Source organism: Mus pahari, chromosome 7 (genome assembly GCF_900095145.1).
Source record: "Mus pahari chromosome 7, PAHARI_EIJ_v1.1, whole genome shotgun sequence".
In the NCBI taxonomy this organism is placed as follows: Eukaryota; Metazoa; Chordata; class Mammalia; order Rodentia; family Muridae; genus Mus; species Mus pahari.
In genome coordinates this window covers 86,984,953-86,994,077 of record NC_034596.1, presented here as the reverse complement: position 1 = coordinate 86,994,077, position 9,125 = coordinate 86,984,953, and the positions used below count along the sequence as shown (strand labels likewise).

The 9,125-nt window shown below is 40.1% G+C and overlaps 1 pseudogene; it reads left to right on the top strand.

The window, feature by feature from the left end:
- The first annotated feature begins 5,845 nt into the window (after positions 1-5,845).
- Positions 5,846-6,744, top strand: LOC110324072 (annotated as a pseudogene).
- The last annotated feature ends 2,381 nt before the right edge of the window (positions 6,745-9,125 follow it).

Below are 9,125 nucleotides of genomic sequence, written 5' to 3'. Positions count from 1 at the left end.
GAGGGAGGGAGGGAGGAAGGAGAGGGGAGGGGAGGGGAGGGCAAGGAAGGAAGGAAGGAAGGAAGGAAGGAAGGAAGGAAGGAAGGAAGGAAGGACAGCATAAACACTCATAGAAATAAGTTCATGTGGCCCTATTGACACAAGAGAGAGAAAACACTAGAACAAGCAAAACACAGGGATAAACAGGGTAAGAAAGGATCCAGGATCTCACACACAACCATGCTTCTGCCCTCCAACCCCCTTAAGAGGTTTGCAATTTTGTTTAAACTTGTAAAGCTATGATATTCACATGATTTTAGAATTAAGAACTCAAAAACAAAACTCACTCAATTATTAACTCTGCTTCCTCCCCTTCTGACCTATATTCTTCTGGAAATTTGGCTTATAATTCTATTTTAAAATTATGAAAAAAGTAAGTATTATTCATGTACAAATATGTATATGTTGGTTTTCTACCTTCTGGCCTAGATTAAATGTAGTGTACTGTTCCTACTATTCTGCTTTCTCATTTAGCCTTAAGATGATCATAGGACCACATATTACAGCATAGAGTTTTCCTCACACAGCAAGTTGAGTTTTACTTAAGAAATAACTCTTCCTTTTTGTATCCCTGAGTCATATAGCTCATATTACACTCTTTAGAGTATCATAATTTTTAAACCCATGAATCTTAAATTTTATTTATCATAACTAAACCTAATCCCAGTTTATCCAAATACATTAGAGTATTCTATTGATAAGGACGCACTAGTTAGCATTATAGTTAGCACTAGTACCATTAGCCTATTTTCTCAAAGGTCAATCTAACACACTTACAAAGAAACTGAATCATGTGCATCATCTTTTCTCTGGGTATATCCCTTTCCCACTAATCAGGAAAGAAGTAGATCATGTGCTCTTCATACACATGAAATAATACTGACCTAATTGTAGAAAACCATTAAACTTGGTTATCTCTGAAAGATAAGTCAGGAGAAAATGAGAGATAAGAGAAATTTTTATGACTATATGAGCCTTTGACATTTTCTCAATATAATGAACTTATTTAAAAATTTACTGTTTTTTAAAACATAGGGTGCTTTTTAGTTTGTTTTTCTGTTGCTGTGATAAAGCATTTGAAAGAACAACATAAATCCCATTTGTCACCATTTAAGGACCAGGCCTGATTTGAAAATAAGGCCACAAGACACCAGCTCCAAAGACAGACCATAAAATCCAGAACAAGATCATAAAACCCTCTCCCAAAGAACATCCTTGGGATAACCACAATCATAGGCAGCCCCCCTCTCATCCTATGGTTAAATGCTCATGACATAGGAATGTAGACCACTGACCACCTGTGACCTCCTAGCACCCACCAATGAAATTTTAGATTACCTAATCCTTCTAGAGAGTTCCCCCAGTTCCCTATAAGAAGGCCTTAGCACCTTTGCCTGGGGTCACCATTTCAAAAGGTGGTTGACCCCTGCATACTGGTTGTTTCTGCAGAGTAAAAGTTCTTTGTCTTTGCATACTAACTGAGTCTAGGATCTTCCTTCAGCAATTTTCAGACCCGTACCCAAACCTACTTGGGAAAAGGAGTTTCTTTAGCTTATAGATTATAGACACAGGAAGGCTGTAGTAACTGGAGACCATAACTGAACTAGAGACATGGAAGAATATGGCTTCCTGGCTTGTTCTCTCCTACTCAACCCCCACCCCAGGCTTGCTTAGCTGCATAGACTACTGATGCACTGGGTCTTCACCAAAGAACAGTCTATTTATATACAGAATGTTAGTTGATGAGGAGACTCATAAGTTCAAAGTGCTAAGAATAAGTGGCTTTTAAGTGATCAACCATAAACAGGACATGTAGGCTTAGGGAATGTCATAGAAGAGGAGACATCAAAAAGCATGAATGCTGGAGAATGAAAATTGGTGTTGCAAAACATCATCTTCTGAACATGATGTGGAAATGGCATTCATAAACTCACTGCATCTGTGGTCACCTGCAAAACACCAGCATGAGATGAGGCCCAACAATACTTCATCATGGATGTGGGAAGGCCTCGTGAGCCCACGCCTCGTTAACAACTATTGGTAGTTAATGGCTGCTAAGGAAACATAGAATATTTTCTTTAGTGGTGCAGCCTCTGCTTCCCGTAAATAAATTTCCCACCACATTCTTGAGAGCAGCCCTCATTAAACTTACACACACACACAAACCAAAAGGACATGACAGTAAGAGGGTGACTTATTGGGGAAAAAAGGGGTATGAGCATGAGAGGAAGAGTAGATAAAAGAGGGGAGAGGATTACAGAAGACTAGAATTCAATATATATACATATATATATATATATATATATATATATATATATTCATATACATATGAAATTGTCAAAGAATGAAAAAGAAAGACAAACACTAAAGTAACCACTCCACCTAGAACAACCAGCATTTGAATTAAAGATCACATAGAAATAAAATGGTATGCTACTTTCAAATGTGTTCAATCTCAAAAGAATAATTTAGATAAGTTAATGAGTTACATCTGTGGTGACTTCAAACGAGAAGATGGAATGCATCTGAAGAGAATCCCTAATATTTCAAAGAAAGCTAACATTTTTGTTACGAAGGTTTGAATAAAAAATGCCCCCCCCCAGAGTCCCATAGGGAGTAGCACTATTAGGTGGTCTCACCGTATTGGAGAGGTGTGTCACTAGAGGGTGGGCTTTGAGATCTCAGAGACTTAAGTGTGTCACTGTCACACCTGCTGCCTGGGGATCCAGATGTAGAACTCTCACTCAGCTCCTTCTTCAGCACCATGTCTGCCTGCACACTGCCATGCTTCCTGTCATGATGATAATGAACCAAACCTCTGAACTGTAAGTCAGCCCCAATGAAATGTTTTCCTTTATAAGAGTCGTTGTGGTTATGCAATAAAATTCTAACTAAAACATCATGCAATCTTAGTAGAATCATAAGAAATGAGGTTTCAAACACTCCGGCCTCAAGGTTAAAACACTACAAAAATTCGTGCTCTTGAAATGTTCTCCTTATCCTCTTCTTGCCCATCTGTTTTTCAGTTCTGAGCGTTGGATCTATGACCTTATGCATGCTCGGCAAACACTTTTCTGTTGAAATACATCCCCAGCCCTCTTTATCCTTCAAGATGGAGAACTCTGTAGCATAGGCTGCTCTTGAACTTGCGATCTTCTGGAGTAGTTATGGTTACAGGTCAGCATCACCAGACCTGGCTAGAGTAGATTCTTCTTTGACAGTGATCCCGAGCATCCTTCCTATTCCAGGCCAGGTAAATCCAGGATCCCTTGCTTTTGCAATCTTTGAGTATCTACCTCCAAAGCTGCCATGATCTGCAACTGTGCTAAGTATAGTTTTTTTCCAAAGAAACTGTTTTCTTCCCTCTTTGCAGCGCTAAACGCTTAGCTATTTCTGTTAAGGTCTCACACATATTCACATTCCTTCTAAAGGGCAGAGAATACCATTGTTATAGATACAACCATCACTTCATAGAATTATTATAAGTACTCATAGAAATATATATATATATATATATATATATATATATATATATATATATATATATATATATATATTGTTTTCTATCTCTAATATTTTCTAAAAAATAAATGAGTAAGCAGCATGGCATTGTTACCCTAATTAACACTACTTCCACAAAGATCAGGGAACACGGAAGCTAGCCCTGGCCTTCTTACCCCTAGAGCATAGTAGGAGAATTCCAGACAGATTGTGAAATAAAATGAAACTTGACCGTGGCATCTTAACTTGCTTTGTTCCCTATCACCACTACCAGTGGTCATCATGACCTGTGCTCTCATTAGAAAAGAAAGGCTTCTGAGAGATAAAACAGAACATAACAAAATAAAATATCATGAGATAAAATTAAAAAAAAAAAATCACATCAAAGTTGGGCAAGGCATCCCAACAGACGGAAGAGTCCAAGAGAAGGCACAAGAATCAGAGACCCACTCCTTCACACACTCAAAAGTCTCACGAAATTTCTAAACTGAAAGTTATCATATACATACAGACAACCTGGTGGAGTCTCATGCAGGTCCTGTTTTTGCTGCTTCACTCTCTGTGAGATGATTTAAGCTTTGGAAAATTAATTTAGAGGAAATTGTTCCCCTGGTGTCCTCCAGTCTCTCTGGCTCTTACACTTTTTCTGCCTTCTCTTTCATTGCATGGTGGGTGGGGGTTACGGAATTCCTGACCTTTGAGTAGAGGGATCTGGTGGAGACTCCATTGTTTAGTCTACATTCATTCCATTCTTTCACCTACAATTTTTTATCTCCTGGAAGTAAACAGAAGCTTAAGCTGCCATTGGAGCTATCGATCTGCGACCCCTTCACACCTAAAACCTTTTCTATTAGAAGAAAACTTTAGTAAGCACCCAGAAGTGAAAATGAAAAGGACTTGTCTAGGAGTTTTTATTTAGGGAGAAAGCTTTCTTTTCTGAAAGGCAGACTCACCAACAATAATAGTATATAAGATAGATGGAATGGATTCGTGTCTTATTTTTTTCTAATAAGCCTTTAATTAACCACAGTATCTCTTGCTGTGATTTGCTAACTCTTGTCACATAGGTGGACCCAAGTAGGGGTCCACCTTTACTGTCAAAGCTAGATCAGGTCAAAGGGATGACTCAGTCATTAAAAATGCTTGCTTTGTAAGTATAAGGACATGAGTTGTATCCCCAGATCCAACATAAAAATGTCACGCATGCTGTCTCACACTTATAGTTCCAGGACTAGAAAAGCAGAGAAAGATTCCTTGAGCTATCATTCCAATGAGTCTAGACTAAATCGGTGAGCTTTAAGTCAATGACAGACCCTGTCATAAAGTATGTTGATGGTGTTCCTGAGGATGGCACCTGAGGTTTTCCTCTGGCCTCCTTGGGCACACCACACACACACACACACACACACACACACACACAATTTCAAAAGAAAAATACAATACAATACTGTGCTTCTATGAGGCAGCCTGAAAGTGAACATAGAAGCCAAGTAAGGAATAGAAGTTTGAGTGGCAGCAGGCTTGATAAAATATAGAAGTCTTTCCACTCAGAAAAACATGTGTTCAAATCCTCACTCTTCCTCACATTTAATTATTAAATCCTCTCCACCTTCTTTTTCTCATTTGTAAAATAGGGAAAGGATAACTGTCGGTCATTTGGGCATAGTGATCAAAGTCATGCAAAGACTTTAGAAAAAGGTTCATTAAGAGGTAGATAATAAAAATAAATAAATAAAGAGGTAGATAATATTAACATTATTGCTACATGTTTAATTAAATGTTATTTTAAAGTTAAGGACAGAGGCTACTGTACATATTAAATATATACCTGCCCAGCTTAGAGATAATGAACAGGAAGAAGAAAACAATAAAGTATTGGGATGAGGGAGGGGTAAGTGTGATGACACAAGCAGCCAACCTCTATGAAAGTTTGATATCTGGGTACCTAGCTCTCCAAATTCTGGGATTATGGGAGATAGCCAAAGTAAACATGTGTTATTTGAGCAACATCCATTACCTCTGGACCTGTCTGTAACTGCTAATGCTATCTGGCTCTTTCCAACCAATTTCAGCCTAAGTTCTCAATAAGAAATGATGTGAAAGAGAAAAAAAATGACCAAAATGGTTTTCCATGCCCTTTTCTCCCATAAGATACAGTAGAAAGAAGGCTATTGCAAAATACAAGCGCTTGTACAGAATGAGCACATCAAACAAATCAGAAATATCTGCAAGGGGCTCTCTGCTCCTCCCAGTTCTAGAGACAGCCATATCTTCCCAACAGTGCCAGCCTCGTCCTTTAGACACAATGGTGAAGGTCAGAGTGAACGGATTTGGCCATATTAGGTACCTGGTTACCAGGGCTGCATTCTTATCTGACAAAGTGAATGTTACCATGAACAACCCTTTCATTGACCTCATCTAACATGGTCTCCATGTTCCAGTATGACTCCACCCATGGCAAGTTCAACGGCACAGTCACAGCTGAGAATGAGAAGCTTGTCATCAACGGGAAGGCCGTCATCATCTTCCAGGAGCGAGATCCCGCTAACATCAAATGGGTGATGCTGAAGCTGAGCATGTTATGAAGTCTACTGGTATCTTCACCACCATGGAGAAGGCCAGGGTACAACAACTCATTCAAGATTGTCAGCAATGCTTCCTGCATCATCAACTGCTTAACTTCCTAGCCAACATCATCCATGATCACTTCAGTATTGTGAAAGGACTCGTGATCACAGCCCAAGCCATCACTGCCACTAAGAAGACCCCTCTGGAAAGCCGTGGCAGTATGGCCATGGCGCTGCCCAGAACATCAGCCCTGCATCTACTGGTGCTGCCAAGGCTGTGGATGAGATCATCTCAGAGCTGAACAGGAAACTCACTGACATGGCCATTCATGTCCCTACCCACAATGTATCTATCATGGATCTGACATGCCACCTGGAGAAACCTGCCAAGTATGGTGACATTAAGAAGGTGGTAAAGCAGGCATCTGAGGGCCCACTAAAGGGCTTCCTTGCCTACACTGAGGAGCAGATTGTCTCCTGTGACTTAAACAGTGATGCCCACTCCTCCACCTTTGTTGTTGGGACTGGTATTGCTCTCAATGACAACTTTGTAAAGCTCAATTTCTGGCATGACATTGAATATGGCTATAGCAACATCGCCTACATGAGTTCCAAAGAGCAAGAAGCCCTGGACTAGCCCACCTCAGCAAGGACAAGAGAACAGAAAGAGGCCTTCAACTGCTAAGAAGTCTTTGACCCAACTCAGCCCTGATATTGAGCATATCTCTTACAGTTTCCATCCCAAACACCTAGAATAACAGGATGGGACTAGAAAGCCTTATTCTCTTGAAGGTCAACAATAATGTTCATTTACACACACACACACACACACACACACACACATACACACATACACACACACACACACACACACACAGAGTATCTGCAAGGTGCCAGCTCCTATTTGGAGAGTGGAGTTATGCATTGTGTTATTGCTACAGGAATAAAGCCAGGGACCAGGGTTGTTTCGCAATAAATTTTCACCTGCAAAATCATATTTATATACCCAGAAGGAAGAAAATACATTTTTAAGTGTAAAGACAAAGAACCCTTGTAAATCCCTCCTTCCTTTGCTAGTGACATTGTTTTTCTTTGTTCTGAAGCCTCCCAGAATGACACTAGAAGAAATTTCCAGGTTAGCTTTAACTATCACTCTTTTCTGCCAAACTCCTTTCTTTAAATTTGTATGCCTTGGGATAAACTTTCTTGTTAGGTATATTTCCACCAAAACTGAAAAGTCTAAAAGTTGTTTTATTCTTGAGCAGTTTTATTCTCTCCCAGTTGCTTCCTTATTATTCCTACTGAGAATTTTAGTGTTCTCTCTATTAAAACTCAATCTGCTGTTTTAGAGGTTAATGATTAACTTTAATATGTCTGCGCCTTTAATTGTCATCGAGATTCTGGAATTAAATCAAATGTAATGGAAAGAATAGAATTAGGACAACTGGGCTCTAATCCCAGTGCAACCAATAAAGTGTCTGACCTTGGGAAAGCTTTCAACTTCTCTGGGACTCCATCTATAAAACAAGAAGCTTTGGGAGATACAGTTTTCTAGTATATGTGATTCTAAAACCCTGGGCTCCTACAAACAAGAAGAGCTCAAAATTTAAAGTTAACTGATTGCTGGTAGTAATTTTCTTGTTACTTAATTTGGTGTTAACAGACAAGAGCTCGGTTCCCTGTTTCCCTTTACCACACAACTGGCTTTTGAGAAAGTCAAGAGAGGGAAAGGGGCTCTTCTTTAGCAGGGAGCAGCAAAGCTCAGAGATGACAGCCATGCAGGAGAGTGGACCAAGGACTACAGAATGACAAAATGAATGAACTGTCACTCCACCATTCTCGTCTCCAGGAAGGAAAGCTGTAATAACAAGGGAAGGTGGCAGCATGCAAAGTTGTAGCATAGGTAAATCTATGAAACACGCAGCTAAGGCTCGGGACACTGCGAAAGAAAGGCTAGAAAGATGTAGGATTCAAAGGATCAGGGACTTTGCTGTGAGACCGAGTCTCCTAGAAATGTCAGGAGTGATACCCATAAAGTCTCACTGACATGGCTACCCAAACTCAAGCTGAACAAAGAAGACACCAATAAATGTGCCAAGCTAGATCAGGGAAAAGCCCACAAGGCTTCAACCTTACACTAAGAACTACAGGCAAGTGAGTAAGCCGGACACAGGAGAGGTGGTCCTCCCCAGGGAAGAGCCCACCAACTGGTTGTTCAGTGACAAATGGTCAGTCCTCAAAGTATAATACAGGCAACATTATACAGACTCAGTAGGTAATGTTTAGTAATACAAATGTATACACAAATCCATACACGCCTACGACACAAATGAGGGGAAAGGGAGCCATGAATTTTAAGGCAAGCAGGGGAGGGCATATAAACAGTTTGAAGGGAGGAAAGGGAGGAGGGAAATGTTATAATTAAAATGTGATCTGAAAAACAAACAAAAGTCACTCAGCAAAATTTTTAAAAGGAAAAGAAGGGCAGATGGAAATAATAATGAAGCCATCCAGAGCTGAGCCACCTTTGGGGTGGGTGTCATCAATCATTGGGAAGCATTCACCTCTTTCCTTCAACCTCATCTTGCCTTCCTTTAAAAATATACTGAATCATCTCTTCATTTGAGCTTTGTGGTGAAACAAAAAAAAAAATATTGCCCCCTCCAGTAAAGGCTTCTCCTATGAAGAGGAAATAAAATTTCTGTTTACGGAAAAGAAATGATGATGGGAGGATGGGAGATTTGTCTGAAATTGACTGTGACTGCTGCACCTGTTAAAAACTAAGAGTTTGCAGCCCTTCAGATCTAAGAGGGAAGCACCCCGGGCTTGAAAGGAAGCTGTAAGCTGGAGAAAAGCCAAAGTATACAATGTGCTTGGGGTTGTCCCTTTCATGTGTGCCTTGGAGTGCCCTAATGGAGTCTATTTTAAAGTGTAGGAGACAGGTACTGAACACTCTCTGGCTCAACAGTTGACAGCCTTTGGCAAGAGAAGTCTCTGCCCCTTTTGTTGCCAGACTTC